Below are 19,725 nucleotides of genomic sequence, written 5' to 3' on the forward strand. Positions count from 1 at the left end.
CTAACTAATGATTTGGTCACCCGGATCGCCCGAGATGAATCCCATCGAATATTTATGAGATATAATAGAGAGGTCAACTCGTGCACAAAACCCTGCACCCACAACATTTTCGCAATTATGGAGGGCTATAGAGACAGCGTGGCTCAACATTTTTGTACGACTTCCAATGAATTGTTGAGTCCATGCCACCTCGAGTTCCTGCGCTATTCCGGGAAAAAGAAGGTTAGACGCGATATAAGGAGGTTTCCCATGACTTTTCTCACCCCAGTGTGTAAGAGAATGAATACAAGCTAAAATCTGAAAATGTTTGAGAACAAGAAACCGACTGTTATCTCATGACCCAATCATACACTGGCCTAGATTGATTCAGAGCAACAACAGGACAGCCGAATACTACTATCCTATCTCACCAACTAATACCACCTCGTTTGTACTCTGTCGAGAAACGAGTACTTAAAACCTACGTGACTGCCCAAAGGTAAACAGATTGGGCATGAATACATGATTCAGACTTCCCGCAGTTCATCTAAGGTAACAGGATGAACTGTTGCCTTAAACTTTATGCAGACACTCGCAAAATGTAGGAAATTCATTATGTCATTTAACACTCTTGACCATGGTATCTATAGACAAACGTCTCGCTCATACTTATAAAAGCGAAGAGTGGTAAGCACAGTCCGCATTCGCATTGAAAGAAAGATTGATTTCGAAATCAAAACCTTGGTTATTTCAGTCACAAGAATTTCGCACTAAAATCAGCTTTGAGTGGCCAAAAAGTGGACTGAATTGATCCTAAGCTTATTCAGTTTGGGAAATGAAGGTAAAGAAACTAACACAGTAGAAATCTGTTGTTCTCAAATATGAGTCCCACGGTGAAGACTGTCACGTCATTTATGGTACCGTACTGATTAGCTATTAAGATGTAATCTAGAAACGACGAAATTACTTGCCAGACGGCTACGAACAGCGGTGTTTATGACTCGCTTATAAATGCAAACATTACTGGCGAGCAGATGTTTATCTGTAGTAGAGACTTACGCAATCCTTACTTCTGATCAGCCTTTACAACGTACAGAGACTAATTTGTACAACAGACACGCCGAAGATTTTGGGACAGCATGAAGCATCGTCACATTTATTTATTTATTTATCGTATGGCAATACAGACATAAGAAACAGACAAATCACTAATATAACAAACGTTAATAATTGCAAATCAACATTTCTAAGATAACAGTTTACGGATTACAAAGAAACATCAAGTCTATTAATATAATCTATTGACTCTGGAGTTGCGAGCAGGAAGTCGTCGGGGCTCCCATTATAGGCTCTTCTGGAACACTCTTCAACTATGTGGCTGATGGTCTGACTTTCTCCGCAGTCACACTGAGGGGATGGTATTTTACCCCATTTATACAGGGAGTAAGCACATCTGCCATGACGAGTTCTAATCCTATTTAGTGTGGACCACGTTTTGCGTGGTAGGTCAAAACCAGGTGTCTTGTGTGATGCAAGGCATGTTATGATTTTGCCACGCGTTCCATTTTTCAGACCATGCGTTTGTGATACTGAAACCTTCTTGTACACAGTTCATTGCTGTTGTTGTTGGCGTGTTCCTAGATCGAAGCCTATTAGCGTTTGCAGCCTCAATGTCTTGGTGGATTGGCAGGCCTGTATTTCCCATCGTCACAAGAAGGGAATAACAAAAGGCTATGCTGTTTACCAGTGTTTTAGAATTTTGAATACACGTTGCAGTCCCATGTTCTGTGGTCATCTGGAAGCTCCTGTGTATGCATCAGTATGGATTATGCAAACTGGGATCTTGCTAAATTCAGTTTGTGTTATTCTGTTATGAGACCAAAAGGGCTTCAAATAATGGCACTCTTGTTGATGGCTTACTTCTGGACCTCCGGAGAGCATTTTCGTAGGGATGAACGTTGTTGATAAGTAAACGAACACTTGATTAATCAACTCTAATCAGATGTTTAACATGTATGTAACAAAATTTCACTCAGCGCCATAGAGTGTACTGCTGAGATATTTCCTACCCAGTTAGAAATTCACCTTTCGCAGCAGACTGCACTTATCGACTGAGGTGTTCTACCAGAATCAGGAAAGAAATATTTGAAGAATTGAAGCTTTGCAGGCGAGTCTTGAGTCGTACCAGGCCTGCTTAATTGGTAGGAGAATTTGGTTACTTGTTTGATCAATATCCATCCATTGCTATGCTAGGATGCACAATGAGGCCATAGAAATTCCGAAACATAAAAAGAACTTAAGAAAAAAAGGACTGAAATTTGACAAACTGAGGGCTTTAGAGCTAAATACTTAAACTGTATCAACTCTCTCCCATTCCATGCTCCATTACAGACATCGTGTCGCAATAGTGGGCAGCGATCTAACGACGTCACTAAATTACCGTTGCTTGGATACACACAGGTTGATTATAATCAAATTACAGCTACTTACAGGAGGCAAGTGTGGGGCGTAGTTGTCTTAAGGCAGCGAATACTTGCAGATATTCTAATGCGTTAATTCAAAACCTATTTACCCTGGAAAAAAAAATTATTTCCATTTCTGCCCATCAGGTGCAAATGTGGTGGCGTAAATGCAAGAAAGACGTATAGAAATGTTTCCATACATGATGGATTAGGAACAAAACGTGGGCAAAAAAGGTCGAACAAGTGAGAAAGACATAATGTTGATTTTATTGTCAGACGTTTTCACAATCTGTTCAATATGAGCACCTGAGACGTCGACGAGATGCTGAACTTGTTTGAGACAGCATCTGCTGTCTGAGTCGTAATAGCCGCTGAGGATGTCTCCAGCATTTCAAGACAGAACGTTTGGTTAGATTGTTTGTTTGGGGTATAAATGGACCAAACTACAGGGTCATCAGTCCATTTTCCTGACGCAAGCAAGGCTCAAGGCACAAAAACACCCAACACCACACCTAAAAAGAAAACGATTTGAACGAACAAAAAACGGAGAAAACATAAGCCACAACGAAAAGTAGAAGAAGGTATTAAAACCATAGAGCAGATGGTCTGGGCTGGCTGATCACAATAATTGAAGAGAATTAGCCAGCCACTCTGCAACATATTAAAATGTCCATCCAAAAAAGACAAGGCGAGATGAACACACGTAGGGAAAAGACGACCACCAAGACAAACAAATGCAAAGTAAGTGCGACAGATTTAAAATGGAGGGAGGGTGGCTACCTCAGACAAGGCTACATGCCCACCCTTAGATGGTAGGAAAAATACCCCCTCACGAATAAAACATAAAACTAAATCTGCTCTTGAGGCATTGTCGCTCATCACCGTAGGTAGGGTGCTAGTCTGAAAGTGGGCAGTCCAGCAGGATGTGGACGACAGTCAGTGACACCGAGGTGGGTCCTCGCGACGCGGGAGGTAGCCACGTGTTAGACACGTATGGCCAATTCGGAGCCGGAGGAGAACCACAGAGTCCCTGCGAGAAGTCCATATGGACATCTTCCACACATTCGTAATCTCCTTAATGGCATGCATTTTTTGTGCGTACTGAGATTATGCCATTCCGTCTCCCAAAGCTGAAAAATCTTGCGGCGTAATAAGGTCAGTTACAGGGATACCGATCTACAGAAGCGGTTTCCGAGTAGCCTGTTTCGCCTGCCTGTCGGCAAGATCATTTCGTGGGATTCCGACGTGGCCTTGGGTCCACACAACCACCACGGAACGACTGGACCGTTCCAGGGCATAGATGGACTCCTGGACGGTCGCTATCAAAGCATGGCGGGGGTAGCACTGGTCGATAGCTTGTAGGCTGCTCAAGGAGTCAGTATACAGAAGGAACGACTCGCCAGGCCATGAGCGGATGCGCTCAAGAGCACGAGAAATGGCCGCTAGCTCTGCAGTGCAACACTGCAGCCATCTGGCAAGAACGGCTGTTCAGTATGTCCTCCATGAACATACGCGAAGCCAACGAGACCAATCAGTCATCGAGCCGTCAGTGTAAACCACTTCATGACTCCAGTACATGTCAAGAATCTAGATGAAGTGGCAGCAGAGAGCCGCGGGTTTAACCGAGTCCTTAGGACCACGTGTAGGGCCCAGCTGAAGCTTCGGCCTAGATGTACGCCATGGAGGTGTACGTGAATGGACTTCAAATATAGGTGGTAAAGGCAAGGACTCCACTACAGACAGAAGAGACCGGACGCGAACCGCAATATTAAGCCCTGACGTGGGCCTCCGATGCGGGAGATTAACCGCCGTGGATGGGAAGCGGAGACGGTAAATCGGATGCTCAGGATAACTAAGAATGTGTGCAAAGCGACTGGAGAGCAGTTGTGCACGCCTAAACTTCAATGGAGGGACTCCAGTCTCCACAAGGACGCTGGTCACTGGACTCTTCCTAAAAGCTCCTGTCGCCAGTCGAACGCCACAGTTGTGCATTGGGTCGAGTAAACGCAACGCTGATGGCGCCGCCAAACCATAAACCAGACTCACATAGTCAAGGCGGGATTGAACAAGGCATCTGTAGACCCGCAGCAGCGTAGAGCTATCTGCACCCCAGTTGGTGTTGCTCAGGCAGCGGAGGGCACTGAGGTGCTGAAAGCACTGCTGCTTCAGCCGACGAAGATCAGGAAGCCACGTCAATTGGGCTTCGAAGACTAGTCCTAAGAGTCGATATGTCTCCACTACAGTGAGTGGTTCGTCATTAAGGTAAAGTTCTGGTTCTGGATGAATGGTGCGACGCCGACAGAAATGCATGACATACGACTTCATGGCTGGAAACTGGAAGCCGTGGGCTACAGTCCATGACTGCGCCTTGTAGATGGGTCCCTGTAGGCGCCACTCAGCAACACCAATACAGGAGGAGCAGAACGAAATGCAGAAGTAGTCTACATATACAGAAGGGAGACGGACGGCCCGACAACTGCTGCTAAACCGTTAATGGCCACTAAAAGTAGACACGCACACGCACACGCACACGCACACGCACACACTACAGAGCCCTGTGGGACCCCATTCTTCTGGAAATGGGGGGGGGGGGGGGGGGGGGGGAACTTTCACACGGAAAGTACGGAGCGATAGGAAACTTTTGATAAAAACCGGGAGCGGACCCCTGAGACCTGTGGCAAGAGTATGATGTCAGGTCGTGTCTTAAGGTTTTTTAAAATAATAACGGCAGCCAGGGGTTGGCGTCTGGAAAAGGCTGTTACCATGGCAGACTCGGGGGAAACTAGATTATCAGTGGTAGAGCGATCCCGGCGGAAACTGCCCTGGCATGGAGCCAGTAGGCCACGTGCCTCCAGGACCCAACAACTGCGAACTTACCATACGTTCTAAAAGCTTACAAAGAACGTTGGTGAGGCTGATAGGCCGATAGCTATCCACATCAAGAGGGTTTTTATCGGGTTTGTGCACTGAAATAATGGTGCTCTCCCGCCATCGCGATGGAAAGACGTCATCGCACCAGATCCAGTTGAAGATGGAGAGGAGATGTCGCTTGTAGTCGGACGAGAGATGTTTGATCATCTGACTGTGGATCCGATCTGGCGCAGCAGCTGTGTCGGGCAATGTGCAATTACGCTGAGGAGCTCCCGCTCTGTAAATGGAGCATTATAGGGTTCACTATGACGTTCAGTGAACGAGAGGGCTTTCCTTTCCATCCGCTGTTTGAGGGTACGAAATGCTGGGGGATAGTTCTCCGACGCAGAGGCTCGAGCGTAGTACTCAGCAAAATGCTCGGCAATTGCGTTTGCGTCGGTAGATAACACGCAATTGATGTTAATGCCAGTAACACCTGTCGGGGTCTTGTACCCACCAAGTCGTCTGATCTTCGTCCAGAACTGGGAACGTGATTTATGGCACGCTATTGTCGAGACGTGCCCCTCCCAACACTCCTGTTTCCGTCTTTTTATAAGCTGGCGAACGCGAGCACGGAGCCGTTTGAAACCTATTACGTGCTCTAGGGAAGTTTGCCGCTTATGTCGCTGTAGAGCTCGCCGACGCTCTTTAATGGCCTCAACGACTTCCGGCGATCACCAAGGTACTGACTTTCTCCTGGGGCACCCTATAGAACAAGAGATCGTGCTTTCCGCCGCAGAAACTATCGTTCAAGTGACCTGCTCAACTACCACATCGATGGTATCTTGTGGGGAAGATTCAACGGTGACAGCAGAGGTGAAAGCTTCCCAGTGTGCCTTGTTTAAAGCCCATCTTGTTAGACATCCGGGGGAATGGTGCTGGCGAAGTGACAGGAAGATGGGAAAGTGGTCACCACCATACAAGCCATCGTGAGCTCTCCAGTGGACAGGTAGAAGTAGTCCTGGGCTGTAGAGGGATAAATCAATGACCGAGTAAATGCCATGAGTCACACTGAAATATGTGGGGGTGAGGGGGGGGGGGGGCAGTATTCAAGAGGCAGACGTCGAGTTGAGACTGGGAAGTTTCGACATCTCTACCTCGGCCAGTAAGCACTGTGCCACCCCACAAGGGGTTGTGTGTGCTAAAATCTCCCAAAGGTAGGAAAGGTTTAGGGAGTTGATGAATCAGTGCAGCCAATGTGTTCAGGGGTACTCCACCATCTGGGACATATACATTACCGACAGTTATTTCCTGCGTCATCCTTATCCTGACAGCCACAGCTTCAACAGGGGTTTGAAGGGGCACAGGTTCACTGCATACTGAGTTCAGGACAGACACAATGTCCACTTGACACTATTTTAGTTGCTACAGTACTTGTAATATCTCTTATAGCCACAGAGGGCAGGGGTCCACATTGTAAGGAACCAGGTTTCCTGGAGGGCAATGCAGAAAGCAGGTGTAAAGCTCAACAGTTGCCATAGCTCATCCAGGTGGTGGAAATAACCGCAGTAATTCCACTGGAGGTTGACGTTATCATGAGGCTAGGAAAGGCATGAAGCATGCAAGGAGGCAGGTTGCACCTCAGGGTCATCTGCAGCCACCGATTGAGTATTTGTATCCATTCCTATTGTGGATGAGGCATCAGTGAGGTCCGGGTCCTCAGGGGACGCTGAGATCTCCACCTCATCCACAGGTGCAGAATTTGTAGGTGGTGGTGGTGGTGGTGGTGGTGGTGGGGCCACTGGAGGGTCCTTTATCTTAGCAGACTTCTTCGTTTGATTGCCCTGTCGCTTCTCTTCAGCGGCTTGCTGGGAGGACTTATTCCGAAGTAGCTTGAGGCATCGAGGAAGGCCGTGAAGCTCTTTGTCCAGATTTTGGCTCCTTCAGCCACTGGTGAGTGTCTACTGTGTCATTAGTGGAGACCTAGGGAGAGAGGGTCCCAAGGGACCCCTTTGGCACGAGAGGAGCCGGAGGAGGCTGTTGCTTCTCTGGCTGGGGGAGGGACCAATGTCCCCTGCATTTGGGAGGGGCCTTCGTCACGAAGTAGGTACTCTGGGAGCAATGGAAGGAGATTTTCCCCCTACTACCAAGGGGGCGGGTGTATTCTGGAGGACCGGAGGGCCCACTGTTCATGGCATGGAGTGTGGTTCAACTGGTACTTGTGATGGCGATGGGAGTGTAGCTGTAGCTTATGTGGACACCAACCAATTGGAGTAATTGTTCAAATTTACGTTTAGCCTCTTGGTAAGTCAACCGCTCCAGGGTGTTTTACTCCATGATTCTCCCCTCTTTTTGGAGTACTGTGCAGTATGGCGAACAGGGGAGTGCTACTCTCCGCAGTTGATACAAGTGGGAGGAAGTGCACAGTGAGTGTCTGGATGCAGTGGACGCCTCGCCGTCTCGACATGTGGCGCTGGAAGTGCAACGGTAAGACATGTGCCAGAATTTCCAGCACTTAAAGCACCACATAGGGAGAGGGACGTATGGTTTAACGTCACAGCGGTGGTAAACCATCACCTTAATTTTTCAGGCAATGAATCACTCTCGAAGGCCAAGATGAAGGCACTGGTAGCAACCCTGTTGTCTTTGGGTTCCCTGTAAATGCGCCTGATGAAATGAACACCCCGCCGTTGTAGATTGGCGCAGAGCTCGTCGTCAGACTGCAAGAGGAGATCGCGATGGAAAATAATCCCCTGGACCATGTTGAGGCTATTATGGGGAGTGAAAAACAGAAATATCACCCATCCGGTTTCAAGCGCGTAGCGCCTGGGATTCGGATGAGGATGCTGTCTGAATCAAGACTGCACCGCTTCTCAACTTTGACAGCACTTTCACTTCCCCAAACTTATCCTCAAGATGTTCAACAAAAAATTGAGGCTTTGTAAGTAGAAAGGAGTCCCCGTCCATTCTGCTACAGACTAAATACCAATGCGAATATGGCTCTTCTTTCCGCAACACTACGTTCCTCCCATGGTGTAGCGCCGGAGGGAAACGATTTAGGGTCATGTCTGTCAACATTGCACTCCATCTTGCCGTTCTTAGAGAGTGCTGGCTCCATACGGTGACCAGCAAGAGGACTTAGTCCGCATCATTGCGGGTCATGTACCCCAATGCTACCCACTGACCACGGGCTCTCCCCACGGGCGCCACCCAGGTACAGCAAAGACCACCAGGCATGATTGCCATTGCCTGGAGTCCTTATGCCCCAGGAAGAGTGGCATCTACTCCTTGGCATACGTGGATAGTTTACAGCTCAGGCATCAGCAATGGAGTCACTGTGTTATCAGGGGGGCTATCACCAAATGGGTACATGATGGCCCCACCACAATGGACTTGCTACCATGCTGGATATTGGGCGCAGAGAAATCCAGTATTGTCTTTGGGGCGAAAGAGGGCAGGAGACAACGGAAGAAGATGACCCCACCAAAATAGCTGGACTGCAGGTGGAGATACAAAGCCATGACAAGAGGTCCAGGAGACCGAACTTGAGGACCCTATGGATAACACATGCACCACGTAAGGCGTCCTTCCCCATATGGCCCGCACTTTTGTAGAATTTGGAAAGTGGCAGGTCAAACCATAAAATGGGACCAGAACTTACAGGGCTGAAAACGGAAACCAGCGAATAGGAAGTACCGTAACTGAAATACAGTATTGCACGGCAACAGGATTACCCGCGAAATGTAACTGACGGAATGTCGTCGAGGAAAACCGAAGTGGTATCTTGCGTTCCCAAGGAAGTGTTTTAGGTCCTTTGCTGCTCCTAATCTATGTACATGACTTAGGAGATAATCTAAACAGCCCTCATATTGTTTGCAGATGATGCTGTCATTTACCGTCTAGTAAAGTCATCAGACTATTAAAACTAAGTGCAAAGAATTTAGACAAGATATCCGTATGGTGCTAGAAGTGGCAATTGAATCAAAATAATGGAAAGTGTGAGGTGATCCATACGAGGACTAGCAGTAATCCGTTGAAGTTCGGTTAAATGGGACCCGCAGATAGAATTGACAGTCACCAAAAAGTTCGAAGTACAGCTCGTTTTGCGTTATTATGTAATAGAGGAGAGAGTCACGGATATGATATAATTACTTCCGGTGCAAGAAGTGTAACAAAGACTTTTTCATAGCGGCAGAATCTTTTTACGACATTTTAGTAACTTTCTCCTCCGAATGCGAAAATATTTGTTGGCGCCCAGGTAAATAGGGAAAGTGACCTTCGTAATAAAATAAGACACACCATAGCCCGCGCGGAAAGATTTAAGTGATCGTTTTTCCCGCATGCTGTTCGAGAGTGGAATTCGTGAAATGCAGAGTAGTCGTCTGGTTGTAGACACGAATCTATAAAAATATTGTTTGACTCCTTATGCAGCACCTCATTAATCCGTATAGCCACATGTGAACGAACACCTGGATGGAGAGACGCTACTACCACTTTCAGTACCCTGATAGTATCACAACTCTCGATACTCAATCTTCCGCAGAAACCACTAATAAAATTGAAGAGGACCTCAGTTTACAAGCAAATTAGGACTTTGAGGTGGGACAACCAAATCCATGAAGCATTTTTTTTTTTACCAAGAACTATTATGTATGTTCTTCGAAGCTGAGCCATCAACAGTAGAGCAAGTAGCTGACTTCACGTAGCAGACTTCATGCTGCAGCAAAGTTCCCGTGATATATGCTACTCGTACATCAGCTGAAAAGGATGGAAAGGATTCTTGTAGTACATCTAGGAAAGTGGAGATGGTTAATGGATGATTATTCTACACGGAATGGCTCGATTCTTGTTACAGCAGCGTTACGCTCATCATTATTGCCGTTAGTCCAACAGCAAGTCTGAGTCGATAAAAAATAAAAAACCAAACGAGTTGAGAACATGAAATCAAAGCCGTGCCTCATCGGAAGACTCACATTTTCTAGCGAGAAGAGATGCTACACAATGGGATTTGAAGATTTCGAGTGAACGTTGCAACAGTCGGATATGGTTGACCCTTAGCTGTGTAAGCACCTCAATGCATCGGACGTAATTTAAAGATATATGTACCTGACTTGAGTTTTGAGTTCGAAAGGCACGGTGCGCTAGCACGAAGAGCGCTCAGAACACGCGCACGTTATAGGAACACGTCTTACTCTATTTAACAGCTTTTCTAGGGCTCTGTCTTACACTCTGTATCAGCATCTAATAAACCAGCCGCTGCCGGAACGATTCTCCTTAATTTTACCTTTATCTCCTCCACCGTGGAAACTTTTATAACGACTGTTCTTCGTAACTATTCAACAAATATTGGTACCTTTATTTGTTTCTTTCACTTCATAAATGCTGCTAGGACTTCTGAGGCGTTTTAACGCCCAAGGAAACAATGTTGAAGAGTAATACTGTTAAGCATTATGAGAGCAGTTCAGTACTTAAGGACCTGCAAACAATACATCGTTGAAGTAACACAATGCGGGCATAAAATTGGGGATATTTTCGAAGTTTTGAAGAAAAACATGAATCGAAAGATGGTAAAAACTTCACAACGCTTGCCTTAATCTTCCTGCCTAGTGAAAACAAGAGTGAAAGTACCCTGGTAACAGTTTCAGTGTATACGAATTGTGGAATTAAATTTTTATTTCAGTTTTATGACAGTCTCCTTATTCGTAATAAAGCTGCATAATGTTCTAATACTTTGATGGTACTAGTTCATTTGTAAGAACATGCTATGCGACATAAAAGCAGGTGCTAAATATTGCAATATTGTTACAAAGTAGCCGTTTGATTTGTTTTCAGACACTGGAATCTAAAATCGAACTCTAGGTTTTCGCAAGCGGTCGCTTTTACCAGAAAAGCCACAAATCCACCACGTCGAACATACTCAAATTCACAATGTGGCATATTTGCCTAAAATTTTCTCCGCGTTTTCTTTGGCCTTTAACAGCTTCCTTCGCTCTGAATAGCACAATCCATTGCGGCGGCATTAAGGACCATCAACCTTCCCTCTGATGCACATTTTTGTAGTTGCTGAAGAACTTCTGATGATACATTCAGAGAAACTACGTGCAGTTAAATGTTACTATTAGAACTTAACCATCCGGAATGCGAACGTGAATGGCGTAATTGGTGAAGTCGAGCACTCACAAGAATAGAGAGATCCATATTCTAATCTGTTGTCTAGCTCAGACTTCCATCGCATCGTACTTTAAAAATCACAGCGCATACTAAAAATAAATGAACTGCTTTCTCTAATTCGAAGGTACGGTACTTTTAACACGGTTTTAACTGGGCTTGACATGACCATAAGCAGAAGCGCACGTCCATTACTATTTTATCAAATTAATGGTTCCGCATAAACTTGAGATTTTTAGTAATGAATAATTCATATTTAGCATTTAAATCAGGAGAATATTCTGAGTGTCTTTCGGAGTCAAAAAATTAATCATTTCACGATTTCGTAAAATAAATTCCCGATTGTGTCAAATCGTTGCCTGCTTCATGTTCGTCACAAGGCTGCATGTTTAGGAAACACCGTGGAACTTAGACATGGTAATTTTAGTATGTGATTTTTCCCGATACAATAACTATTTTTCATTTTACACTTAGTATAATTAGGCTAGGATAACAGGCTACTACCTATCGTGTGTGTCACTGACGTACCGCTTGTATTTAGAAAAATATGGGAACTTGTGAAGTGACGTCCTTCAGTTTAAACTGTTAAATGCGTCGTCTGACTTTTTCCGCTCAATATCCACTGGCTTAAGTATGACGCGGTGTCACGCCCAACATTTGGTTACAAAAGTTTAAAAATTGATTTCAGGGAGGAGCAGAATGTGAGAGAATGGTTTGGGGAGTGGTAGAGGAGTGTAAATTTCCAAGTAGCTCGACACATTGGAGAGATGCCGAATTTGGAATCTTCCTTTATGTGTGTATATTTTTTGTCTGTAGAAGCGTCCTCCTGTGACCGTTATTTTTAAGCCAGACGACTCACGTTAAATCGACAGGTGTGTAAACCTATTGGCGCGTTAGCGTCCTGACGTGCAAGTTATTTCCGTATTCTTTCTGGACGTGTAATACGTAACTGTGGCCGAACGGTTATCCACCATACAAGCGCTTACGTAACTGCAGTAACCAACTAGAATCGTAAATGAGGCTGACCAGCGGAACTAACAAAGACCTGTGTCGAGAGACAGCATTTTCCTCTGCTAAGAGTCATCACACATTACCATAAAGCGATTTCCGCGGGTTAAGTTTCCTTTTTGTGAAGGAACACAAAACGACATCTATTTACTTTCCTGGAGAAAAGATTTTACACGCTGTGCGAATGCAACTAAAAAATTTCATTTGTGACAGGTAGTTTTAACGCCTTAAACTTTTTTATTAACAGCCGCGCGGGTTGAGGCGTGTTGTCACGGTCCGCGCGGCTCCCCCCGTCGGAGGTTAGAGTCGTCCCTCGGACGTGGCTGTGCGTCGTTCTTAGCTTAAGTTGGTTTAAGTTAGATTAAATGTTGTGTAAGCTTAGAGATCGATGACCTCAGCAGTTTGGTCCCGTAAGACCTTACCACAAACTTAATTTTCAGTGAGATAACATTTCCAAAATGGAAGATATATCGTTTGTCAGTGATTAAATTAGAAGTAAATATTATTAAGTATTACCTTATAATACATCTAAAAATATATACATTGTGCTGAATATGGGTTCAATATTTTATTATTGGTATGGACCCTTTTGCTTAAACGAAGATCGTCGCGAGTTCAGCTAGGATAGCTGAGTCGTTACGGCGATTTTCCATGAAAGACAAGGGCCAAATCTGAGCCCAATTCTGACACAGTGTCACTATCAGGAATATTCAGAACATTGCACACTCGAGTGCGTAACAGAAGATTAATTCTAGAAATATAACAGTTTAAACGAACGTCATAAAATCAAGCAATGAGGTTTTATGTTCTCCCAAAATGTCCAAACATTCTACCAGCAGCGTTTCCTTTCAGTTATTTAAATCACATATATAAGCAGATACCAAATCTTTGTCTCCAATATGTCACTCCTATCGCTACTGCCAGATTGTTTCCTGAATGCCCACAGCCAACAGCACCTTTGGAGACAAAATATCTCAAGATTACAGTGACCAGATTAAGGCGGAGAAAGAATTTAACTATAATAAGTAATGTAATAATATGCTGTGACAATGGAAAGATAGACTGGAAATGTATCTGTATGGTCTAGAAGTCAATATTTTGGACATCTTTTCACAGCAACCAAGAATTCCTTTGTTTCGATTTTGTTCATTTGATGGGAATTGCTGGTATAAAACAGGTCGGTAACAGTGCAGTGGGCTGCCTTTTCTCACATTCCTCCTCATTAACATCATGTCCCAGTTTTCTATCACTTCGGAAATAGTAAAAGTTTCCTTGTTTTAGGAGCTGACGTCCTAACGATACAGCAGTACCGTGTCTAAGTCGGATTCTAATTTGTATAGTAAACTATAGGACATTTAGTTCCGGTACGTCAGATTTCGTACAATTTTGTTTTAAAGCAGCATAGGCAATCCTTTTTCAGTTACTAGATCGACAGCAGTCACTTAAAAATGTCGTTATTATTCTAAACACGCGCACTGTACCTAACACATCAAAGACAGCACATTTTTCACTTAGGTTATGTGAAAACGTTAGAATACGGGAAAAAATGGGGTAGTTGATGGGTGATAAGCAGAGGTAACCAACCATTGCAACATCTGCCATTCTCGTATGTAAATCTAAGTTGGATCTGCGATCTTTCAGAACAGTTGTGGCAGGAGATTACGAATGCCTCGCTATCGCTTTGGTGATATGCAAACAAGTCTAAGTGGCGAAGTGACAAAATCTCACTAGTTAATATGGCTTACTGCTTACGTTTGACGTTCTATTGACAGCTTCGTAATTAGAGCGACCCGCAACTGCTCAGCTTTTCAACAAGAGGAAGGAATCTGTACTGACAGCGAGTAAAATACGTCTGTACTAATAACGGAAACGTTGTCTTCCTCATTACTGATAAAAGCCCTCCCCCTCCTCTCTTATGGACAGTGAAGCAATGTAAGGGGGGAACTTGTCTGTTTGTAAAACGCACATAAAAGATACATTTAAAATTTCCTCAGTGCTAAATCGTCTTGCGTCAACTACGAGTGAGTGTATGGACAGAGTTAACTGATTTATAAGTTGTGTGTCTAAGATGTATTTTATACGCCTGTAAGTCAGTCAAGCCAAAACTGGACTAACTGCGTTGCACGTGTTATCTGTACAGTTAAATTCGCAGTTCTAACACCTCTAAGAAAGACCATACCGCAATTACAACGTATTGTTATATGACTTATTGCTAAGAGTTTCTTTGATTTTCATTTCGCATCACGGACCACTTTCTAATAATGCTTATTGTGTAGAAATTCCAGCCACTGTCGGTCTCGGTATCTGCGCGGTCAGCGCGGCGTATTGCTATCTGAAGGGGGCTGGGTTCGATTCCCGGCAGGGTTGGATACTTTCTCCTCATCAGGACTGGGCGTTGTGTTGTCCTCACGTTCATATCCTCGTAACTGACATTCCACTACTCAGCCAGCCATATAGGTACGTTCCGAAAGCCAGTAAATTGAAACAAGTTCCATTCATTCTCCGCCTTAATGCTCTGTTCACTGTTATCGCACACCATGGTTTATGCAGCAATCCCGCCAGCTATGGTCAGTAAAGATACAATCGGCCAATCGCGAGGTCTCTTATATTCTACTGGAAATAAACATTCAGGAGCTGCTTTTATCTGTCATTTAACTAAGTGAAAGCAAGCAAAGTACGTCTGACGTTTTGGCAGAACATAAAATCTCATTGGCCAATTTTATGTTCGTTTAAACTTGTTTTCCGAATTAATCTCTTACTATACAGCGGGATGTGCGTCAGACTAGGGTTCTTATGGGGCCTTCTTTGCCTTTCACAGGTTACCCCCACGCACCAGAGATGGCTCGAAGAGGGGCGAATGCATTTCTCTCACTCCACAGACTTCGGTAGTTCCCAAAAGCATTTGTCTGTAGCTAGCTGTGTGTGCACGTAAATAGCCCCTTAAAAAAAAAAAAGGGGTCTTTAAATGTTTCGAAGAACTGCTATTAGATAGAAGTACATCGCGGATTTACTTAAAAAAAAAATTCCAGCGAAACTCGTTATAGCTTTGGAGTCTGTGACGACATAAAATACAAAAACGGCACAAAATAGTTTTCTACAATGTCAAATTTGAAAGATTTATTGCGAACAATACAAGTCAATGACAGATGTAAGTTTTGTGATTTCGTCACTTATTCTCCCACCATGAGTTAGCAAATCCCGTTCTACATTCAACAAGTCCCAGGGGCAACTAACTAGGTGTTAGCTGAGAATTTGTCTTTACTCCATATTATAAATCTAAAGGAGGCAAAGAAAAATTTATCAAACTAGATCTGATAGTGATCTGCACACCGTCGTTTCTCAGATATGTAAGTAGACGTAATAGGTACACAGTTTGTGCAGAGCTTAATCAGCCAAGTACACAGCTATTTAAGAACCTTTGCCACATTGCACTGAACCATGTTAGTAGCAATGGCATTTACTGAAAATACAAAAACTTACAGAAGGGCATCGGTTCATTCATAATGTGCTCCGCTTTTCATCGTATATGTATTAGTGATGCTTATCTAAGCGCGCAACATTGGAAATCTGTTTCACTTGTTTGGATACTTACAACATTAGTGCTCTGGAGGTAACTCTTTGGAGAGGGATGTCAGGAAATGTTTCAAACCGGAATCAGTTCATACCTTTCTAATGTTGTCGCTGTCAGTACAGCTACGCCGATACACAAAATACAGGAGCGGAATAGCTGAACGGTGGAACTGAAAGTTGTGTTCCTTGGAAATCAGAGACTGAAAAGAGTGAACACGTCCGAACGATTTGAAATGACTTAACTCTTTATATCGAACTCTGCTAAGAATGTGCGATCTTTTACTGAGAAATCACTTCTCACAAAGTGCAGTAGCGCATGTATCATCGTCGTAGGACGAAGCCTGCAGAACCTTAACGCAGAATATCTTGTTCAAGAAACATATTTAGAGGTGTAAGAAAAACGTCTTTCAGGATAAGAGACGGTCAGGAACAAACTAAGGAAAATTGCATAAAAAAAGTATAATTCATGGACAATTATAATCCCAAATTTCCGCTGAGAAGCAGTAGTTAGCGTATCTGTTCCTTGCATGGTTCTAGAACGAAGGGAATTCCCAAATACTGTCATAAAACCAGTAGTAGCTAGAATCACGCTAATTTTCTTCAGCATGAAAAGCGCTGAACAGCTCTTGCGTTGTTTACCCAAATAAAAATTATTTCTTAACATTGTGGACAAAGGATGCGGTTACACAGTACCGTTTAGGCAATCAGCACATGTGTCTTAAAAAAAGAAACGAATTTGCAGACTGTTGTGCAGTCATTGCCAGCGGAAAGAATAAACAATGATTACAGGACGCGTTGTCGTTGAAAAGAAAAAAAAAGAAGAAAGAAATAAACGTATAGTGAAATGCGGAAACTGGTAACCACTTAAGAACACAGTTTTCGCAGCCGAATCATAAGCAGACACTCTAGGTTGAAGGGATAGTCGCTGGTAACTTAAATGCAAGAGCAAAAACTTGCTGCGCCCACCTGCACTCGGCAAGCAGCAAGCGTCGCGTAGCAGGCAAAGAAGCTGCGGAGTGCGTCGAGCCGTCCTCCCCTCTACTTCCTGCGTGCAACCCCTATCGCTGTCGGCTACTCACTGCTGACAGCTGGCGGCCGTAAATTTGCCTGAGGCGACTCGGGCACAAGCTCGTGACGTCACCGCGCATGCGCCCGAGCGCACCTATCTTCTGCCTCCGTGCTTGCGGCGGTGGCTTTGGGACGGTAGGCACGCGCGTGAGGAAGCTACTGACTCGCTACCAGCCAATCGCGAACGTTAAGGTAATATTACTTTTTGAGGCAGCTGTCGAGCGTCCAGACGCATATCACCTTGCACCAAAGTCACCGAGTAGGAATGAAGAGTACGAAGTAACTGTCTTACGGTGTTTAATGCCTAACTACCACAGTGGTCAGTAAACAATACTTCTTGCGCAGCATTTAACTAATTACGACATAGAATGTATCAGCTTTTCCCGCACCGTCCCAGGATTTACACATACTACAAGCAACTTTCTTTAATTCCTTGGCGTAAACATCGAGATGTAACGAATTTATCTTCCCATCTGCCTCGACTGATAGATCGAGCGATGAAACCCAGTGCTTAGGACACTGGGTCGTAGTCGCGAGGAATGGGGCTCAAATCCTCGTCCAGCACAAGAAGTTGAATGTTAGATTTTGAGAAATGGGAATACACCATACAGCCAACATCCGCCCTTCCTTTTTATAACTGCTGATATCATACATAGATCGGCATGGATGTGACTTTCGCCTATTTGCAAGACCTGCCATTTTACGCCTCATGTACCGGAAAAGAAACAGATATCAGAATTCACAGATTGGTGACGTGCATCCCCCAGCTACAAGAGTGAAGTTTTTCAATTGGACGCCACTTCGGAGACATGTGTATCCTTAAGCTACCCTAGTAGTCCTACCAGAGAAAGGGGACGTACCCTTTAACGTGGAATCCGAACCACATCTCGTTGCTGGCGAATCTTTACGTCTATGAAAGGTGAAGGCTAGGTTAAAGCCAGATTCAGAATTCCATAGTCTGACCGAGATTAGATACCGGCCATTCAATTGTCAGAAGCACGCTTACCATTTCTTTATTGTTTGTGAGACCACAAGGCACGACTAGGGCTGAAGAGAAAGTATTAAATAGAGGACGAACACATGCGCACAATGGGAACACGGTATATTGTTAAAGCGAGAAAAGCAGCAACAATGTCAAAGAAGAAGAATAATTAAATGTACAGCTTTACTGTGTCGACAACTGTGCTAACAGCTTTGTAGTGGAGTACCCATGGCGGAACTGAGTGAAGTACATGACATAACACAGATGAATGCACTAACACGAATTGGATTTTTGGTGGGCTAAACGATCTGTGTGCGAACCTTAAAACAGTGTTATAGTGTTTTCCACCATTTAGTCCGGAAGTTTTGCGATGGGACACACATGACTTTTAATTATACACTGTCCAGTCAATTAATGTGACCACCGGTCAAAAGCTTGTTCAAAAATGTTCAAATGTGTGTGAAATTTTATGGGACTTAACTGCTAAGGTCATCAGTCCCTAAGCTTACACACTACTTAACCTAAATTATCCTAAGGACAAACACACACACCCATGCCCGAGGGAGGACTCGAACCTCCGCCGGGACCAGCCCCACAGTCCATGACTACAGCGCCAGCACGGCTAATCCCGCGCAGCGGTCAAAAGCTTGAATAACTATGTTTTGCAGCACAGTCCTCTGCGAGACCTGCAGGAAGACAGTCATTCAGGTTCTGGAAGGTACCGACAGGGATGCGGAGCCATGGCGACTCCAGTGCCGTGGCTAGCTGCGCTATGTTTCTCGACTGAGGATACATGGCGCATACAGTGTGTTCGAGGTGGTCCCAAAGATTTTCGATTGGGTTTAAATCCGGGTATTTGGTGGCTAGGAGAGTACACTAAAATCATCCTGGCGCTCTTCGAACCGCGCGCGTACGCTGCGAGCTTTGTGACACGTTGCATTGGTTCTGCCAGTAGATGCAGTCGAGTCGAAGAAACACGAAATGCATGTAGGGGTGAAGATTGCCCCCAAGGATATATGCATCCCCAAGGATATATGCATACTTGTGATTTCCAGAATGACGAGATTACCCATGGAATGCCACGAAAAATTCTCCAGACCTTAAGGTTCACTCGATTGTTGCAGGGTGTTTGTTTCTAGACGTTCCACACCGTGCACGCCAATGGCCATTTGTCCGATGGAGCATAAAATGTGATTCATCTGAAAAGCCCACCTGACGCCACTCTCTCGACATTTAGGTGCTGCATTGGCGTGTAAATTCCAGTCTTTGTTTCCGATGAACAATGCCGATGAAATATAGTCTGCACGGCTTCACGAGCCAGGCGTCTGCTGCGGAGGCCCATACGCAGCAACTTCTGCTGAACGGTTTTTGACGAGATCCTGTTGTAGCCCATTGGTTCATCTGGGCGGTCAGTTGCTCAACAGTTGCACGTCTGTTCGCCCATATACATCTGTGCAGGCGCCGTTTACCCCTGTCATCTAACTCCCATGGTGCACCACAGTCGCCTCGACGCCGGTTTTTGATAGCGCTATTTTGCCGTACACAGGATATTTTAACTACGGCGGCATGCGAACGGTTTACAACTTAGCGCTTTCGGAAATGCTGCGCCCTCCCCCCCCTTCCCCCCAACCCCCTCCG

The 19,725-nt window shown here is 44.8% G+C and overlaps 1 protein-coding gene across 1 annotated transcript in view; it reads right to left on the reverse strand.

The window, feature by feature from the left end:
* The window catches only part of LOC126248433 (beta-1,4-glucuronyltransferase 1), a 323,883-nt gene extending 306,771 nt beyond the window's left edge, over positions 1 to 17,112 (reverse strand). Inside the window, exon 1 of the mRNA XM_049949407.1 lies at positions 17,004 to 17,112. The gene's annotated coding sequence lies outside the window, so the exon portion shown is untranslated. The remainder of the gene's footprint in view (positions 1 to 17,003) is intronic.
* Between the last annotated feature and the right edge of the window lie 2,613 nt (positions 17,113 to 19,725).

Source organism: Schistocerca nitens, chromosome 3 (genome assembly GCF_023898315.1).
Source record: "Schistocerca nitens isolate TAMUIC-IGC-003100 chromosome 3, iqSchNite1.1, whole genome shotgun sequence".
NCBI lineage: Eukaryota > Metazoa > Arthropoda > Insecta > Orthoptera > Acrididae > Schistocerca > Schistocerca nitens.